Source organism: Symphalangus syndactylus, chromosome 9 (assembly GCF_028878055.3).
Source record: "Symphalangus syndactylus isolate Jambi chromosome 9, NHGRI_mSymSyn1-v2.1_pri, whole genome shotgun sequence".
In the NCBI taxonomy this organism is placed as follows: domain Eukaryota; kingdom Metazoa; phylum Chordata; class Mammalia; order Primates; family Hylobatidae; genus Symphalangus; species Symphalangus syndactylus.
In genome coordinates, this window is record NC_072431.2 from 6001508 (window position 1) to 6022545 (window position 21038).

Genomic DNA, 21038 nt, shown 5'->3' on the forward strand with positions numbered 1-21038 from the left:
AATTTCCCGATTAACTTTAGCTCGATAGGTGAAGCTGTTTGGCTGACGGCTTATTTTTCAGGTAGGGTGAGTGGGGTTTCGGTGTGTAATCTTCCCATGATGTAGCCAACAGTGCCTACTTTCAAATGGTGAGAGCTACTGTGTCAGAGTAACCAGTTTCCTAGTGAGGCTATCTTAGCTGCAAGTTTCATGCTCATGCTATAATGATCATACAGTACAATTACAGAAAAAGCAGATCACCTTTATTCAGAGGATCATGCTTTGAATAAGCCACTGAAAAATAATTTAGGTGGATACTCCCTTCTAGACTTGTGTGCTGGTTTGAAAGTACGCTGTTCCTCATTTAAATATTTAATATCTTCCATTTTTGTTAGGAAAAAATACAGTGTAAATTATGAAACAGTAGTGAGTGAATTTTATTTTCTGTAGGATCAATTCAGTATCCTGGTTTTTTTTTTTCCTATTAATACATTATTTATTTGTCTTCCCTCTGTCAAACCTTGAGCCAACCATGTGCCCGAGGCCGCATGGGGAGGTACAGGAGAAGGGACACACAGGGCAGACAAGACATGGGAGAAAGAACTGTGGGAGGTGGAGATGGCTCCTTCACATGGCAAAGAGGGTGAGAAAGGCCATCATCAGGCAAAAGAGCCCCATGGCCCTAGAGGGCGAAGCCCGGAATGGCACAGGAGAAGAGCTGTTGCTTCAGAGACGGGTTCCTGGCATGGCCATAATGAGGCTCTCAAACACAAGCAGACTCAGCCCCAGAGCCAGCCACCCTAACTGTGGCAGCCCCAGCCCCAGTGAACTTGGGTGCTGTGTCGTTGTCCCTTGGAATGGCTCTGGTTTGTAAGTTGCAGCTATAGGCAAGTGAGGTAAGGGGACGTGAGACTGCCAAGCTGCTGAGGCTCTCATCTGTCAACGTCTCTGGTCATTTCAGCACCACTGCAGATAGTGGATGGCTCAGCAGCTGAGAGGTATTCTTGACCGAGGAGGAGGTGGAGAGGAACTTGAAGCAGGCTACATTTTCAGGGGGTGGGGAGCTGTGGCAGAAGAACTGCTCCCAGTGCAGAGAAAACCCATATGGTGGCTTTTAGCTTGGGTTCCCTAGAGGCAGAGCTTGACATGGAACCCTAGTAAATCCAACCATTTATTGGGGAAGTGCATGCAATAGAAGGGGTAGGAGAAAAGTAGGATAAGGCAAGGGAAAAAAGATAAATAAGAACGTGATTTCAACTATAGACTAGCTAGCTCTGGCCCCACAAGGGCCGCACAAGCCCGGGAGTGGGAATTTTACTATTAAATTGATCCCATCTTTTATTTTTATTTTTAGTTTTTACATCTTTTTCAGACAGTCTTGCTCTGTCACCCAGGCTGGGGTGCAGTGGCATAATCTTGGCTCACTGTAACGTCCACCTTTCGGGCTCAAGCAATTCTTGTGCCTCAGTTCCCCCGAGTAGCTGGGATTACAGGGGTGTGCCACTACACCTGGCTAATTTTTGTATTTTTAGTACAGATGGGGTTTCACTATGTTGCCCAGGCTGGTGTTGAACTCTTTGGCTCAAGTGATCTGACCTCCTTGGCCTCCCAAAATGCTGAGATTATAGGCGTGAGCCACGAAATTGATCCCAACTTGAAGCACATTCTGTTCAGTCATTGGTCAAAATCTGCCTCCTAGGGTAGTGGGTGAGGCTTCCTGGGCAAGGCAATTGCCATTTGGCGCGGGTAAATTCTCCTTGAAGGGGACAACTCTAAGTTGTCTTCAGGCAATACTGTCGGCCCTCTCAGCATCCATGAGTTCTGTATCCCTGGGATCAACCAACTGCAGACGGAAAGTGTTCGGAAATAAAATTGTGTTTGTACTGAACATGTACAGAATTTTTTTTCTTATTATTGCTGAAACAATACCATATAACAACTACTTATATAGCATTTACATTGTATTAGGTATGAAGCTAGAGATGATCTGAAGTATATGGCAGGCTGTGCATAGGTTATATGCAAACACTGCACCATTTATATTGGGGATTTTAGCATCTGTGGATTTTGGTAACTGCTAGAGGTCCTAGAACCAATTCCCCATGGAAATTGAGGGATAACTGTACTCGCAGGTAGGGATGAGCGTGCAAGTTTGTAACGGGGATACAGGTGGAGCACCAGCAGCACCCACTAAAGCACACCCCTTACACTGCTCAGATCTTCTCGCTTCTCCTTAAGTTCATTTCAATCTGACACATCTTTAATTCTCTTCCTCAATCCCTCTTGCACATTCCTCTTACTTCCTATCCACACTAAAAAGGAAAAGAAAAAACTGGAAGAGTATAGAAGATTATTAAATGAAAAGGAGGTAGATCCCTTTTTGGATCTACCAGACTCTCTTCTCAGATAAACTCACTTTATCGCTCCGTAATATATACATTATAGCCCTATGCATAAGGCCACCTCATGGCTTAAGACAGAGCTCCTGTTCCAGCCATCAGGTTTGTCCTCCCGCCAGCAGGAAGGAGAAAGGGAAAGTGGCAGGTTGTGCCCTTTCCTTTAAGGACACGTTCTGGATGTTTCATCTGATACTTTCCCTTATATCTTATCGTTCAGAAGTGAAGTCATATTGGTACACCTCTCTTCAGTGGTGGCTGGGAAATGTAGTCTTTATCCATGTACCCAATCAAAAATAGGAGGTTCTATTATTATAAAAGAAGTGGAGAATAATTGTTGAAGGACAACTAGTGGCATGTGTCATACTGCATATCTACAATAATCTTCTCAGCAGTCTCATTTATTTTTTATGCAAACAGTTTGGGTGCATTAGAAATTCTTGATGACTGCTCTACTACTGAAAAAGTACTGGAAGAACACTGACATTTCCAAGTGTACCTTATGTTGATGCTTCCCTACGTTTCCTAGTTTGTGATTTTATTTCACAGCCTGTTTTACCTTTTTGTTTGACAATACACAGTATCGGTGTAATATCTGTCAAAGTATAGTTGAACCATTTTTAATCTTGGAATTTGTCATTGTAGAAAAAATTTTTCCTGCATATTTGCAAGGTTAGGAATGTTAATCAGGCTAGGCTTGTATTGCTCCCACACTATTTTTTTATTATAAAAATAATATTACTACTACCACTTTATATTGCAAACTATAGAGTTGCCATATTACCTCAAACTCTCTTTTCTCATATTATTAAAATAAGAATGAAAATAACTTAGTTTAATTGTATTTCTCTACAATTTGTCTTTATTGTAGCAAGTTAACTGTGATTTCTAGCTGCATTTCACTATCATTGAGAAAATTTAAACAGTCTGAAGTAATTATAGCGTGCCCATGTAGGGAGTAACGAATAGTGTCTCAGTTGCTGAGAGCAGCTTCTGCTTTTCAAAATGGTGATAAAGGAGACAGTAAGCTCCCAGCTTATCGTACATGACTCTGTAAGGAATGTGTCTCAGGACATCTCCAGAATGGAGAGTTTGGGTTTGTAAAAACATATGCACTAGAATGTAGCTTCAAATATGTGTGTAGGGAACCCTATTTTTAAAATACCAACAATGAAAGATAATGCACAACATAATATTTCTCTGGTTGGTGAGGATACTCTTGAGATAGTGTTTCTTTATTTTTCACCCTCCAGTGGTGAATCTCACTGAGAAGCTTGAGATCTTACATTACATAAAGGAAGAATGAGTTGAGAGTTTAAAAAGGGCTAAACTCCACTTTGGGAGGCCAGTGTGGGAGGCTCACCTGAGGTCGGGAATTCGAGACCAGCCTGACCAACATGGAGAAACCCCATCTCTACTAAAAATACAAAATTAACCCACCGTGGTGGTGCATGCCTGTAATCCCAGCTGCTCAGGAGGCTAAGGCAGGAGAATCACTTGAACCCAGGAGGCGGAGGTTGCAGTGAGCCAAGATCATGCCACTGCACTTCAGCCTGGGCAACAAGAACAAAACTCCATCTCAAAAAAAAAAAAAAAAAAAAAAAAAAAAAAAGAGGACTAAACTGTTATCTGGGTGTTGATTAAAAAAAAGTTACTCATCTCTGTTAGAGTTTTTCTATACAATCAAAAAAACCAAATGCTCTAAAAACATGTTAAGTTTTATCCATGTTTTCCAGAGCAGCATTCTTCGTGGTTGTCTGCTTATGTGTTTCCAGGTTTAGGAGTTGGCAGTGGCAAAACTGTGAGTTGTTTACTTTCTGTGGAACACTGTTCACCTCTATAAGGGGCTTTTCCCTAGGACAGTGTTTTCAAAGCACGTCTTTTATGCCATGTTCATGTCTTCCTGTCCTCTGTACTCTTATTTACTTACGATTTTTCTTTGAATAGACTTCTTCCATTTTAACTTTAAATTCACTTTAAAAGGAAATATTATATTATTGCTACCAGTAAAAACCAGTTTCTTATCACAAAGAGAAGATAACTGCAATAATAAAATTTAAAAGCCCCATGCTGTTATTAAAGTACAAAGAAAAAATATCAAATTATAAATGCTATAATTAGAGTATCAAATTGTAAATACTATAATAATTAAAATTACATATAATATTTTAAATATTATAAATGTCATTGATTTATAAAATGCAAAACTAAAAATTAGTTCCTTGAGAAGAATGAAATTTTGGGGGCAGTCGATAATAAGGAAATAGTAGGTTTAATGTTACCTAGTTTAAGACACAGAGGAAGTTTTACTTCAATAGCATTATTTTTAAATTTTGATTTTACTTAGTACTGACAGTCTCACTCACATGCCCACATGATCAGAAAGGGCCAAGGAAAATTAGTTGCCTTTTCTGATAAAATTACATATGCTTATACATTCCCAGAAGGAGCAGAGTGATGTGTGTGGAATATGCCGAATGAGCAGGCATGTTAGAGGTCTAGGCCATTGTTTATTATTAGCAATGCTTCCAGACAGTTAAGAAGTTCAGTTACTAAAAATCTGAAACACTCACGCCTATGCCAGGGTGCAGTGCTTTATTCAATCTGAATAAGATGGTTTACTGCAGCCGTAACAACTATTATCTCATTCTAAGCCACAATATCTGTGGGTGTGTTATATTAGATATATATATTTTAATAAGATACAGTAAAATAAATACACAATTATTAAAAAATGTTTGCTGGCATAAATCCTAGTTCAGTGGATGCCACCTCATTATATTGCCCATGAGGGAAGAGATCCACACACATTTGGTCCGAGTAACAATCTGTTTATAGAAGAGAGATGATTTAAGGAGCTAGTAAGAGATTTTCATCTGCAGCACAAGGTATTTATTAGCGTTTTTGAATTTGAGATTTTTCAGAGAAGAGTATGTGTTTTAGGATATTTCAAAAAAATAAAATCGTACATCCCACCCCAGTACATTTCTCCTAAGACTGCATTTACCCAAAATGCAGAGGCAGATTCCATGTTGATATTTGGTAAAACAGTAGAAGTAATTCCTGGAAGTTTCTGGGAGACCTTGTCATTTGACATTACTTTTATATAAATCAACCATTACTAACTCAGAATTAGGGATCTAGCAGATTTTCTAGAGCAGTATCAGTCTTTTGACGGGACAAAAGTGTTTATCGCTCTCCAATTTGCAGCTAGCGTTGCTGTTAGCATAAAAGCAGAGGCTTTGAAACTATACCATAAAGTTTAGAAATGAGAAACCATCCTTGAACACTCTTAAGATCTTGTAAGAAATCACTTGGCTTTGTCATTTCTATCAATAAGTGAAATTTCAGTGAACATGATTTAAACTCAAAATCAAAATTTAAAAGCTAGTGGCAACAGCTGAATAGATTTTATGTTTGGAAGTATTTTAGTCTGGAAACAGTCTTTTTTTTTGCCAGCAAAATGTATATTGCACCCAGTTTCCAAAGATTCCTTTGAGCTCTCCAATTCTTATAATGTTGGGACTTGGAGATCTAAGCTATTTCCACTGCCACTTTCTTCAATGGATGAAGAGACAGAAATGATTAAAGATACTTACCTTCAATTTACCAGCTCAGGATTTAAAAATGTTTTCTGAAATGACTTCAGCAATCGCTTACTGAGGGTGATAGTTACTAGTATCACTGACCTTTGCCCTAGAGATGTTCACATCCAGTGACAGAGGCAGGCATTTACATAATGCAAACCAAATGGTGATGAATGATCTATAGCTATTTAAAGGAGGAAAATGTGGGCGAGAGGAGGAAGCAATTAATTCTTGGCTGGGGACAGCTTTGCAGGAGCAATACTTCAGTGGAACTTTTAAAAATAAGACGTTTGCCTGATGGAAAATGAGAATAAGGCATTTCAGGTAGAAGCATGGTGGCTTGATCAAAGATGAATGAGTCACCCTGTGGGACCGAGGTGGGTGGCGTTAGAAGTGAGGGGAATCTAGGGCATGTTGGGATCTCTTGGGAAGGTTTTTGAATTCTACACCATAGACTTTGGACATTATCCTATTGTAGGTGATGAACCATCACAAACTTGAATAATGGAATGGTACCATTCAACTTGTTTTACAAAAGATAACTGGGAGCAATTTGGGTGGGGAGGATTGGAAGCAGAAAAACCAATAAGGAGCTTGTGCAGTCACCTGGGTGAGAGGTGATGATGAACTAGTGAAGAAAAATGAGATGGAGGTACAGACTCAAAAGACAGATTGAACACAGAATCAACAGAACTTAGCTATTGATGGACATGTAAATAAATAATGGTAATTCAGTGTTAGTTCTGTAATAAAGGCATCTACAGGCTACTGTGAAAGACCAGAGAAAGCTTCACAGATGGTTGACCTGGCAACCACATATCAGCAGTTTTTATTTTTTATTTTTATTTTATTTTATTTTTTATTATACTTAAAGTTCTAGGGTACAGGTGCACAACATGCAAGTTTGTTGCTTATGTATACATGTGCCATGTTGGTGTGGTGCACCCATTAACTCGTCATTTACATTAGGTGTATCTCCTAATGCTATCCCTCCCCCTTCCCTCAACCCCATGACAGGGCCCAGTGTATAATGTTCCCCTTCCTGTGTCCAAGTGTTCTCATTGTTCAATTCCGACCTATGAGTGAGAACATGCAGTGTTTGAATTTTTGTCCTTGTGTCAGTTTGCCGAGAATGATGGTTTCCAGATTCATGTATGTCCCTACAAAGGACATGAACTCATCCTTTTTTATGGCTGCATAGTATTCCATGGTGTATATGTGCCACATTTTCTTAATCCAGTCTATCATTGATGGACGTTTGGGTTGGTTCCAAGTCTTTGCTATTGTGAATAGTGCCGCAATAAACATACGTGTGCGTGTGTCTTTATAGCAGCATGATTTAGAATCCTTTGGGTGTATACTCAGTAAAGGGATGGCTGGGTCAAATGGTATTTCTAGTTCTAGATCCTTGAGGAATCACCACACTATCTTCCACAATGGTTGAACTAGTTTACAGTCTCACCAGCAGTGTAAAGGCGTTCCTGTTTCTCCACATCCTCTCCAGCACCTGTTGTTTCCTGACTTTTTAATGATGGCCATTCTAACTGGTGTGAGATGGTATCTCATTGTGGTTTTGATTTGCATTTCTCTGATGGCCAGTGATGATGAGCATTTTTTCATATGTCTCTTGTCTGCAAAAATGTCTTCTTTTGAGAAGTGTCTGTTCATATCCTTCGCCCACTTGTTGATGGGTTTTTTTCTTGTAAATTTGTTTGAGTTCATTGTAGATTCTGGATATTAGCCCTTTGTCAGATGAGTAGGTTGCAAAAATTTTCTCCCATTCTGTAGGTTGCCTGTTCACTCTGATGGTAGTTTCTTTTGCTGTGCAGAAGCTCTTTAGTTTAATTAGATGCCATTTCCCATTTGTCTATTTTGGCTTTTGTTGCCATTGCTTTTGGTGTTTTAGACATAAAGTCCTTGCCCATGCCTATGTCCTGAATGGTATTGCCTAGGTTTTCTTCTAGGGTTTTTATGGTTTTAGGTGTTACATTTAAGTCTTTAATCCATCTTGAATTAATTTTTGTATAAGGTGTAAGGAAGGGATCCAGTCTCAGCTTTCTACATATGGCTAGTCAGTTTTTCCAGCACCATTTATTAAATAGGGAATCCTTTCCCTATTTCTTGTTTTTGTCAGGTTTGTCAAAGATCAGATGGTTGTAGATTGTAGATATATGGTATTATTTCTGAGGGCTCTGTTCTCTTCCATTGGTCTATATCTCTGTTTTGGTAGCAGTACCATGCTGTTTTGGTTAGTGTAGCCTTGTAGTATAGTTTGAAGTCAGGTAGCATGATGCCTCCAGCTTTGTTCTTTTGGCTTAGGATTGTCTTGGCAATGCGGGCTCTTTTTTGGTTCCATATGAACTTTAAAGTAGTTTTTTCCAATTCTGTGAAGAAAGTTATTGGTAGCCTGAGGGGGATGGCGTTGAATCTATAAATTACCTTGGGCAGTATGGCCATTTTCACGATATTGATTGTTCCTATCCATGAACATGGAATGTTCTTCCATTTGTTTGTGTCCTCTTTTATTTCATTGAGCAGTGGTTTGTAGTTCTCCTTGAAGAGGTCCTTCACATCCCTTGTAAGTTGGACTCCTAGGTATTTTATTCTCTTTGAAGCGATTGTGAATGGGAGTTCCCTCATGATTTGGCTTTCTGTTTGTCTGTTATTGCTGTATAAGAATGCTTGTGATTTTTGCACATTGATTTTGTATCCTGAGACTTTGCTGCAGTTGCTTGTCAGCTTAAGGAGATTTTGGGTTGAGACGATGGGGTTTTCTAAATATACAATCATGTCGTCTGCAAACAGGGACAATTTGACTTCCTCTTTTCCTAAGTGAATGCCCTTTATTTCTTTCTCTTGCCTGATTTCCCTGACCAGAACTTCCAACACTATGTTGAATAGGAGTGGTGAGAGAGGGCATCCCTGTCTTGTGCCGGTTTTCAAAGGGAATGCTTCTAGTTTTTGCCCATTCATTATGATATTGGCTGTGGGTTTGTCCTAAATAGCTCTTATTATTTTGAGATATATCCCATCAATACCTAATTTATTGAGAGTTGTTAGCATGAAGGGTTGTTGAATTTTGTCAAAGGCCTTTTCTGCATCTATTGAGATAATCATGTGGTTTTTGTATTTGGTTCTGTTTATATGCTGGATTACGTTTATTGATTGGTATATGTTGAGCTAGCCTTGCATCCCAGGGGTGAAGCTTACTTGATCATGGTGGATAAGCTTTTTGATGTGCTGCTGGATTCGGTTTGCCAGTATTTTATTGAGGATTTTTGCGTCGATGTTCATCAGGGATATTGGTCTAAAATTCTGGTTTTTTTTTTGCTGTGTCTCTGTCAGGCTTTGGTGTCAGGATGATGCTGGCCTCATGAAATGGGTTAGGGAGGATTCCCTCTTTTTCTATTGATTGGAATCGTTTCAGAGGGAATGGTACTAGCTCCTCCTTGTACCTCTGCTAGAATTCGTCTGTGAATCCAGATAGCCTTTTTGGTTGGTAGGCTATTAATTATTGCCTCAATTTCAGAACCTGTTATCAGGGATTCAACTTCTTCCTGGTTTAGTCTTGGGAGGGTGTATGTGTCCAGGAATTTATCCATTTCTTCAAGATTTTCTAGTTTATTTGTGTAGAGGTGTTTATAGTATTCTCTGATGGTAGTTTGTATTTCTGTTGGATCAGTGGTGATATCCTGTTTATAATTTTTTATTGCGTCTATTTGATTCTTCTCTCTTTTCTTCTTTATTAGTCTTGCAAGTGTCTATCAATTTTGTTGATCTTTTCAAAAAACCAACTCCTGGATTCATTGATTTTTCGAAGGTTTTTTTGTGTCTCTGTCTCCTTCAGTTCTGCTCTGATCTTAGTTATTTCTTGCCTTCTGCTAGCTTTTGAATGTGTTTGCTCTTGCTTCTCTAGTTCTTTTAATTGTGATGTTAGGGTGTCCATTTTAGATCTTTCCTGCTTTCTTTTGTGGGCATTTAGTGCTATAAATTTCCCTCTACACACTGCTTTGAATGTGTCCCAGAGATTCTGGTATATCGTGTCTTTGTTGTGCTATAAATTTCCTTCTACACACTGCTTTAAATGTGTCCCAGAGATTCTGGTATGCTGTGTCTTTGTTCTCATTGGTTTCAAAGAACATCTTTGTTTCTGCCTTCATTTTGTTATGTACCCAGTAGTCATTCAGGAACAGCTTGTTCAGTTTCCATGTAGTTGAGCGGTTTTGAGTGAGTTTCTTAATCCTGAGTTCTAGTTTGATTGCACTGTGGTCTGAGAGACAGTTTGTTATAATTTCTGTTCTTTCACATTTGCTGAGGAGTGCTTTACTTCCAACTATGTGGTCAATTTTGGAATAAGTGTGATGTGGTGCTGAGAAGAATGTATATTCTATTGATTTGGGGTGGAGAGTTCTGTAGATGTCTATTAGGTCCGTTAGGTGCAGAGCTGATTTCAATTCCTGGATATCCTTGTTAACTTTCTGTCTTGTTGATCTGTCTAATGTTGACAGTGGGGTGTTAAAGTCTCTCATTATTATTGTGTGGGAGTCTAAGTCTCTTTCTAGGTCTCTAAGTACTTGCTTTATGAATCTGGGTGCTCCTGTACTGGGTGCATATATGTTTATGATAGTTAGCTCTTCTTGTTGAATTGATCCCTTTACCATTATGTAATGGCCTTCTGTGTCTCTTTTGATCTTTGTTGGTTTAAAGTCTGTTTTATCAGAGACTAGGATTGCAACCCAACCCCTGCCTTTTTTTGTTTTCCATTTGCTTGGTAGATCTCCCTCCATCCCTTTATTTTGAGCCTATGTGTGTCTCTACACGTAAGATGGGTCTCCTGAATACAGCACACCGATGGGTCTTGACTTTTTATCCAATTTGCCAGTCTGTGTCTTTTAATTGGAGCATGTGGCCCATTTACATTTAAGGTTAATATTATGTGTGAATTTGATCCCGTCATTATGATGTTAGCTGGTTATTTTGCTCGTTAGTTGATGCAGTTTCTTCCTAGCATCAGTGGTTTTTACAATTTGGCATGTTTTTGCAGTGGCTGGTACTGGTTGTTCCTTTCAATCTTCAGGGCTTCCTTCAGGAGCTCTTTTAGGGCAGGCCTGGTGGTGACAAAATCTGTCAGCATTTGCTTGTCTGTAAAGGATTTTATTTCTCCTTCACTTATGAAGCTTAGTTTGGCTGGATATGAAATTCTGGGTTGAAAATTCTTTTCTTTAAGAATGTTGAATATTGGCCCCCACTCTCTTCTGGCTTGTAGAGTTTCTGCAGAGAGATTGCTGTTAGTCTGATGCACTTCCCTTTGTGGGTAACCCGACCTTTCTCTCTGGCTGCCCTTAACATTTTTTCCTTCATTTCAACTTTGGTGAATCTGACAAGTATGTGTCTTGGAGTTGCTCTTCTCGAGGAATATCTTTGTGGCGTTCTCTGTATTTCCTGAATTTGAATGTTGGCCTGCCTTGCTAGGTTGGGGAAGTTCTCCTGGATAATATCCTGAAGAGTGTTTTCTAACTTGGTTCCATTCTCCCTGTCACTTTCAGGTATACCAATCAGATGTTGATTTGGTCTTTTCACATTGTCCCATATTTCTTGGAGGCTTTGTTTGTTTCTTTTTACTTTTTTTTCTCTAAACTTCTCTTCTCACTTCATTTCATTCATTTGATCTTTAGTCACTGATACTCTTTCTTCCAGTTGATCAAATTGTCTACTGAAGCTTGTGCATTCGTCACATAGTTCTCATGCCATGTTTTTTCAGCTCCATCAGGTCATTTAAGGACTTCTTTACGTTGGTTATTCTAGTTAGCCATTCGTCTAATCTTTTTTCAAGGTTTTTAGCTTCTTTGCGATGGGTTTGAACTTCCTCCTTTAGCTCGGAGTTTGATCGTCTGAAGCCTTCTTCTCTCAACTCGTCAAAGTCATTCTCCATCCAGCTTTGTTCCATTGCTGGTGAGCAGCTGCGTTTCTTTGGACGGGGAGAGGTGCTCTCATTTTAGAATTTTCAGTTTTTCTGCTCTGTTTTTTCCCCCATCTTTGTGGTTTTATCTACCTTTGGTCTTTGATGATGGTGATGTACAGATGGGGTTTTAGTGTGGATGTCCTATCTGTTTGTTAGTTTTCCTTCTAGGAGTCAGGACCATCAGCTGCAGGTCTGTTGGAGTTTGTCAGAGGTCCACTGCAGACCCTGTTTGCCTGGGTAACAGCAAATATTGCTGAACAGCAAATGTTGCTGCCTGATTGTTCCTCTGGAAGCTTCGTCTCAGAGGGGTACCTGGCCATGTGAGGTGTCAGTCTGACCCTACTGGAGGGTGACTCCCAGTTAGGCTACTTGGGGGTCTGGGACCCACTTGAGGGGGCAGTCTGTCCATTTTCAGATCTCAAATTCTGTGCTGGAAGAACCACTACTCACTTCAAAGCTGTCAGACAGGGACATTTAAGTCTGCAGAGGTTTCTGCTGCCTTTTATTCAGTTATGCCCTGCCCCGAGAGGTGGAGTCTACAGAGGCAGGCAGGCCTCCTTGACCTGTGGTGAGCTCCACCCAGTTCGAGCTTCCTGGCTGCTTTGTTTACCTGCTCAAGCCTCAACAATGGTGGGCACCCCGCCCCCAGCCTCGCTGCTGCCTTGCAGATCATCTCAGACTGCTGTGCTAGCAGTGAGCAAGGCTCTGTGGGCATCAGACCCTTGGAGTCAGGCAAGGGATATAATCTCCTGGTGTGCCATTTGCTAAGACCATTGACAAAGTGCAGTTTTATGGTGGGAGTGACCCAATTTTCCAGGTGCTGTCCATCACCTCTTCCTTTGGCTAGGAAAGGGAATTCCCTGACCCCTTGCGCTTGCCTGGTGAGGTGATGCCTCACCCTGCTTCGGCTCACACTTGATGGGCTGCACCCACTTTCCTGCCTCCACTGTCCGACAAGCCCCAGTGCGATGAAGCTGGTACCTCAGCTGGAAATGCAGAAATCACCCGTCTTCTGTGTCACTCATGTTGGGAGCTGCAGACTGGAGCTGTTCCTATTTGGCCATCTTGGAAGCAGTTTTTATTATAGTTGGCTTTCACATGAGAGTCATCTGGGAAATTAAAAAACAAAATCTATCAGGCTGGGTATGGTGGCTCACACTGGTAATCCCAGCACTTTGGGAGGCTGAGGTGAGTGAATCATTTGAGGTCAGGAGTTTGAGATCAGCCTGGCCAACATGGTGAAACCCTGTCTCTACTGAAAATACAAAAATCATCCAGGCGTGGTGGCACATGCTTGTAATCCCAGCTACTTGAGAAGCTGAGGAAGGAGAATCACTTGAACCCCGGGAGCAGAGGTAGCAGTGAGCTGACTTGGTGCCACTGCACTCCAGCCTGGGTGACAGAGTAGGAGTCCATCTCAAAAAAAAAAAAAAATCTATCAATGCTTAATGCCGACCCCTGGAAAGTCAGATTTAATTAGTCTGGTATTGAGCTGGATCATAGATGCATTTACAAAACTTTCCAGGTGATTTTAATTTGCAGCCAGGGTTGAGGTCCATTGCCATAAGAAGTTTCTTGTGTTTGAAGTATGGTGTGTGTAGAAGGGCAATGTTAGATGATGTTGGAGGTTAGTCCTTAGACACTATACTAGGGTGTTACTATCTTCTAACTGGGACATTTTTAGAGTAAAAGGAAGATGATAATTAACCTGGCACAACATATGTAAATTAGGACTGTCTTGGGGAAACGTGGGTGTGTGTGATCCCACCATCATAGGAACTATGGGGAGGTTTTGAAGGTTTCTAAGTAGGGGGAGTATGTGAACTAAACATTAGTTTTTGAACCATTTTAGCTACAGCAGTGTAGGGAAGGGAGGAAGATTGAAATCAGGGAAGCTGATGAGGAAATGATTGTAGTCATCCAAATGAGTGAGACAGCAACTTGAATTAAAGATTTGGCCCTGGAATGCGAGGCGGAAAAAAAAACAACCCTTGACAGGTGTCAAGGAGTTGGGTTGGCTGGTGTCATAGCAAAAATTGCGCCAAAGTTAAACAGACAAGACAACAGACTTTTTTCAAGGATATTGTGATGGGGAGAGAGAAAAGAACTCTGAACTCAACTCCACTGAAAGAGAGGGTGGGAAGATTTTTAACAGCTGTATTGAGAGGGAGAACAGAGGTGGTTTGCCTTTGCTAATTGGCTTTACCCAAAGGAAAAGTCAACCTCTTATCTTTCGGACAGGAGATAGTTTTACAACTTAGAGCAAGGTGCTGGCTGAAGTTAGGCTCTTACCCTCCCACAGAGCCTGCTACTATCTTCCTTGACATTTACATTTCAAAGAGATGGTTTTCAAGTCCTTGAGAAAAACAGGCCTAGGTTGAAAAACTGGCAAAAGCCTTCTGAAATCATTTACACACATCTCAAAAGGACAGAGAAAGAATTTACGTATTTCCCAGAGTAAATGCTCTAAGAAAAGAGAGATCGGGGCCTAGAGTCGAGAAGCCTGTCTTAAGTTTTGTCAAGCTGAGGGGAATGTGAAGGCTGTCTTGGTCAGTGGATGTGGATATGGGGGTTGAGGGGAAGGGAAGAGTTTAGAATGATTGGAGTCTAGAATAGTTTCTGGCTTAGGTTCTGGGTGGATGTTGATGCCATTTACTACCACTGTAGAGAAAACAGGAGGAAGAGAAGGTTGGTAAAAAAGACAAATTAAGTTTTGGAGAGACTGAGCTTGTAGTGCTTTTAGGATATCCAAGTTGAGTTGGATGTATGGGTCTGTGACTCAGAAGTGGTGTTGGGAGCGTTTGCGAGGTAGATGTGGTGAAAATATAGAGCTAGTAGAAGCTTCGGGTTTTTTTTTTTTTTTTTGAGATGGAGTTTTGCTCTTGTTGCCCAGGTTGGAGTGTAATGGCACTATCTAGGCTCACTACAATCTCCGCCTCCCAGGTTCAAGTCATTCTCCTACGTCAGCCTCCCAAGTAGCTGGGAGTACAGGCATGCACCACCGTGCCCGGCTAATTTTGTATTTTTAGTAGAGATGGGGTTTCTCCATGTTGGTCAGACAGGTCTCGAACTCCCAACCTCAGGCGATTTGCCTGCCTCGGCCTCCCAAAGTCCTGGGATTAGAGGCGTGAGCCACTGTTCCCAGCCAGCAGCTTCTGTGTTAACTCATTGCACAACTTATGTTTTGGTGGGACTAGTCTTGCACTCCCCTACCCCCAGTTGAGGGAGAATCCATGTGGATTAAATGGAGTTTTGTGAAACAGTAAGATGCATCTAGTAAGTGCCCAATTCATTTGGTTAGTTTTATTATTATGGTTAACTAGAGGCTAAGGTAAATCAGAACAGGGGAATCAAATGGTCCACTGGTGAGTGTTACTGTAAAGTTTTTCATTGTATTTTAGTGGCTGTGGTTTCTCAGGGACAAGTAATTTTTACCAGAAATTCATGTTCCTTAGAATTGGCAAAGAAAAACAAAACAAAACCAAAAAACCAACAAAAAAAGCAAAGAGGCAGCTCTCTCTAGAGTTCACATTCTGAATTTTTGTAAGACAGTTGAGATTCCTTCTTCTTGACTGAGAAATAAGGAATCTCCTTGAAAGTGAAAAGAATAACCCCAAATAAGACCCAAACCAAAAGTTTTTAGAGTTTCACCAAATGATAGGAATGGAAAACAACAGCAATTGATCTGTTCTCTTTGACTCAGTTCCTGCCTACTTTTCCTAGGGGTTAAAGTTCTGTTTCTTTGCTGAAAAAAATCTTACAAAGAAGTAATTGGGGAAAAGGATGCACGTCTTAATTGCATCTTCCCTCTGTGTGCTCCTGGAGCTTCATATGCTTATAGGAAGGCCAGAGCAGTGTCCTAATTGTAGGAATTTTCTGAAAAATGAAGAATGGATACTCTGCACTATTGTGTTATGATTGGACAGCAGCCCAGCAGAGAATTGGATTTACCTGTGACAGCCTGACAGTATCCTTTGTCCAGTAGTGGCTGTTTCTGACATTTAAATGGTGAGGGATGGAAGTGTGTGAACTGTCGAAATCTAACCTACCCTTGACTTCAGGGGCCGATGACAACTGTTCTTACTCTTTAGAATTTGGCATTGAAGTTTTTTACAGCTAACAAAACTTTCCCATTATTAAGACCCAAATTTAGATTGGTGTTCTAAGAATTCTCCAAAGGCTGTCCACATGCATTTTGAAGAGCGCTTTGAACATCACATGGCTCTCACAAAAGAAGGCTTCTTATCAACTGAATGTGAAGGGAAACATGACTCAAAGGAAAGAAAAAAAAATCCCACCACAGGCTTTTCGTGAGGTAAACCACGGAAGAGAGCTCTGGGTTGGGAAATTGCTTTCACTTAAGCTTATTGTCAGACAAAGACTGTAGGGTTCTTATCTTTTCCCTGTCCGTATGTGCTGGGATCCTTGAAAAAGGTAGTTTTTTTCGCTGGCCCTGAAATATTTTTAATGTCTTGTAGATGTTTTGGTGTACTTTAGTGGCTGGGCCCTTTCTGGAGCAAGTGATTATTGACCAGAAGTTCATTTTCTTTAGGGTAAGTGAACAAGCAAACAAAAGCAAAGGGGCAGAGTTCTCCTGCAGTGGCCACTTTCTGAATTCTGATCTGCAAGCCAGTGCAGAATCATCTGGGAATCGTGTATCTCTTGGAAAAGTTAAAAACAGGAAAAACCAAAAATAAAATCCCAATCAATCACACACACAAAATCTGCTGTGGAGAGGAGGGTGCTGCCAATTTTCAGTGGCAGAGGAGTAACAGCTGGGGTCTGGCTGGGAGGGAAAGTGGGCCGGGCTGGATTCATGCTGCAAGGTCTCAGTTGGAAGGAAGCTGTCAGGTATCAACATGATATATTATCCTTTGCAGACAAACCAATACACATAAAAATAAATAGCAATCAGTGTTAAGATCCCATAGCGCACGTCGACACATGCAAGCACAAACCTCACAAACAGATTAGTCAGCCCTGCTTCGCTGTTTCATGTGAGATTTAGGGGGAGGATGGGGGGAGGAAGAGGGATGAAGAGATGTCACTGTCTAATCATCCTAGGTGGGTCTTGATGCAGATGTGGTGGGTGAAGAAATTGATAGTCAAATATCAGGTGTTTTTGGAAGGTAGAGTCTATTTTAAAACAATTGACTCAGAGCATTCCATTTTGAAGTTTAGCTAGAGTGTCTGGGACTGACATGGAGTGTCAACAGTTTTCTTTTAAAATAAAATGATGCAGTTTAGTTTTTACCATGACACTGAGTAGAAGTCCTGCTAACTGTGATCGAAGTTAAATTGTTGAAAAAGGAGAGCCATTTCAGGCAGTCTTTCATTTTTGCCCTATGGCTGACCCCCACTGATTTTTAGCTCAGTATCGTTTTGTTATTAGACTCAAAAATCTGACCTCAAGGGATCCTTTAATGTGTGGATTTTCGAGATACATCTTCCCGTGAATGACTGGGTTAATCTCCTGAGTTCTGAGAGGCGGTTTTGTTCCTTGAGTTTCTAAGTACCAGAAATCTTCTTCTTTAAAAAATGTTGAGACTATGTAATTTGTAAATCCACTACAGATGATCAGTTACACAGAATGGATTTTTTTTGGTCCCACATTATCACTTATATTTATTGCCTAAGATTAGATGCAGCAAGGTTGAATTCCAATGTGTGCTTCCAGAAAGTGATTATAGCAAAATGAAACAAAACTAGGAGCTCTGATTTAAATGAAACATTGGTGTCTGTTTGCAGGGATTGCAGAATCCAAAAAGAGATAAGGTGGTTCCAGAAGGGTAATATTTCCAGAATAAAGCAAAGCTTACTCTCACCTGTGAGTGTAAAACTAACATCCTCACTGTTGATCCAACACAGTTTTCACAATAATGCCAGGCAAGTCTCAACATCATATCAGTGGCTTTCCAATATTTTGGACCGTGACTACAGTAAGAAGTATTGTTAGCCAGTGTACACACATAGTTTGTTTTAGGAGACAAAATACAGGTGATACACTCTCAGTCTCTGACCCATCTCCCATTTCCACCTATTCTATTTTATTCTGCCTCGCCCCCAATACTGGCATGTTCTGGATTCACATCCCACTAAGAGTTGCAAACTCCTGTTGAAACCCCTGAGCTATTGCCAGTCATGCCAGTGTGTATCGAATATTTATTTTCTCTCTCTTTATTTTTTGTATTATACTTTAAGTTCTAGGGTACATGTGCAAAACGTGTAGGTTTGTTACATAGGTATACATGTGCCATGTTGGTTTGCTGCTCCCATCAAATTGTCATTTACATTAGGTATTTCTCCTAATGCTATCCCTCCCCCCGTCCCCCACCTGCTGACAGGCCCCGGTGTGTGATGTTTCCCACCCCGTGTCCAAGTGTTCTCATTGTTCAATTCCCACCTATGAGTAAGAACATGTGGTGTTTGGTTTTCTGTCCTAGTGATAGCTTGCTGAGAACGATGATTTCCAGCTTCATCCATGTCCCTGCAAAAGATATGAACTCATCCTTATTTATGGCTGCATAGTATTCCACAGTGTATATGTGCCACATTTTCTTAATCCAGTCTATCACTGATGGACATTTGGGTTGGTTCCAAGTCTTTGCTATTGTGAATAGTGCCACAATAAACATATGTGTGCATGCGTCTTTATAGTAGTATGATTTATAATCCTTTGGGTATATACCCAGTAATGGGATGGCTGGGTCAAATGGTATTTCTAGTTCTAGATCCTTGAGGAATGGCCACACTGACTTCCACAATGGTTGAACTAATTTACACTCCCACCAACAATGTAAAAGCATTCCTGTTTTTCCACATCCTTTCCAGCATCTGTTGTTTCCTGACTTTTTAATGATGGCCATTCTAACTGGTGTGAGATGGTATCTCATTGTGGTTTTGATTTGCATTTCTCTGATGACCAGTGATGGTGAACATTTACTCATGTGTCTGTTGGCTGAATAAATGTCTTCTTTTGAGAAGTGTCTGTTCATATCCTTTGCCCACTTTTTGATGGGTTTGTTTGTTTTTTTCTTGTAAATTTAAGTTTGTTGTAGATTCTGGATATTAACCCTTTGTCAGATGGGTAGATTGCAAAAATTTTCTCCCATTCTGTAGGTTGCCTGTTTACTCTAATGGTAGTTTCTTTTGCTGTACAGAAGCTCTTTAGTTTAAATAGATCCCATTTGTCAATTTTGGCTTTTGTTGCCATTGCTTTTGGTGTTTTAGACATGAAGTCCTTGCCCATGCCTATGTCCTGAATGGTATTGCCTAGGTTTTCTTCTAGGGTTTTTATGGTTTTAGGTGTTACATTTAAGTCTTTAATCCATCTTGAATTAATTTTTGTATAAGGTGTAAGGGAGGGATCCAGTCTCAGCTTTCTATCTATGGCTAACCAGTTTTCCCAGCACCATTTATTAAATAGGGAATCCTTTCCCCATTTCTTGTTTCTGTCAGGTTTATCAAAGATCAGATGGTTGTAGATGTGTGGTGTTATTTCTGAGGCCTCTTTTCTGTTCCAATGATCTATATATATCTCTGTTTTGGTACCAGTACCATGCTGTTTTGGTTACTGTAGCCTTGTAGTGTAGTTTGACGTCAGGTAGTGTGATGCCTCCAGCTTTGTTCTTTTTGCTTAGGATTGTCTTGGCTATGTGGGCTTTTTTTTTGGTTCTATATGAACTTTAAAGTAGTTTTTTTTCAATTCTGTGAAGAAAGTCATTGGTAGGTTGATGGGAATGGCATTGATTCTGTAAATTACCTTGGGCAGTATGGCCATTTTCATGATATTGACTCTTCCTATCTATGAGCATGGAATGTTTTTCTATTGGTTTGTATCCTCTTTTATTTCATTGAGCAGTGGTTTGTAGTTCTCCCTGAAGAGTTCCTTCACATCCCTTGTAAATTGTGAATGGGAGTTCAGTCATGATTTGGTCTCTGTCTGTAATTGGTGTATAGGAGTGCTTGTGATTTTTGCACATTGATTTTGTATCCTGAGACTTTGGTGAAGTTGCTTATTAGCTTAAGGGGATTTTGGGCTGAGATGATGGGGTTTTCTAAGTATACAATCATGTCATTTGCAAACAGAGACAATTTGACTTCCTCTTTTCCTAATTGAATACCCTTTATTTCTTTCTCTTGCCTGATTGCCCTGGCTAGAACTTCAACACTGTGTCGAATAGGAGTGGTGAGAGAGGGCATCCTTGTCTTGTACCAGTTTTCAAAGAGAATGCTTCCAATTTTTGCCCATTCAGTATGATATTGGCTGTGGGTCTGTCATAAGTAGCTCTTATTATTTTGAGATACATTCCATCAATACCTAGTTTATTGACAGTTTTTAGCATGAAGGGCTGTTGCATTTTGTTGAAGGCCTTTTCTGCATCTATTGAGATAATCGTGTGGTTTTTGTCATTGGTGCTGTTTATGTGATGGATTACATTTATTGATTTGCGTATGTTGAACCAGCCTTGCATCCCAGGGGTGAAGCTGACTTGATCGTGGTGGGTAAGCTGTTTGATGTGCTGCTGGATTTGGTTTGCCAGTATTTTATTGAGGATTTTTGCATTGATGTTCATCAGGGATATTGGTCTAAAATTCTCTTTTTTTGTTGTGTCTCTGCCAGACTTTGGTATCAGGATGATCCTGGCCTCATAAAATGAGTTAGGGAGGATTCCCTCTTTTTCTATTGATTGAAACAGTTTCAGAATGAATGGTATCAGCTCCTCTTTGTACCTTTGGTAGAATTTGGCTATGAATCCGTCTGGTCCTAGACTATTTTTGGTTGATAGGCTATTAATTATTGCCTTAATTTCAGAATCTGTTATTGATCTATTCAGAGATTCAGCTTCTTCCTGGTTTAGTCTTGTGAGGGTGTATGTGTCTAAGAATTTATCCATTTCTTCGAGATTTTCTAGTTTATTTCCATAGAGGAGTTTATAATATTCCCTGATGGTAGTTTGTGTTTCTGTTGGATTGGTGGTGATATCCCCTTTATCATTTTTTATTGCATCTATTTGATTCTTCTCTCTTTTCTTCTTTATTAGTCTGGCTAGTGATCTATCAATTTTGTTGATCTCAAAAAACCAGGTCCTGGACTCGTTGATTTTTTGAAGA

At 40.3% G+C, this 21038-nt stretch overlaps 1 pseudogene; it reads right to left on the reverse strand.

The window, feature by feature from the left end:
* Window positions 1-606: 606 nt before the first annotated feature.
* LOC129490505 (ATP synthase F(0) complex subunit C2, mitochondrial-like) lies at window positions 607-1083 on the reverse strand (annotated as a pseudogene).
* Window positions 1084-21038: the final 19955 nt, after the last annotated feature.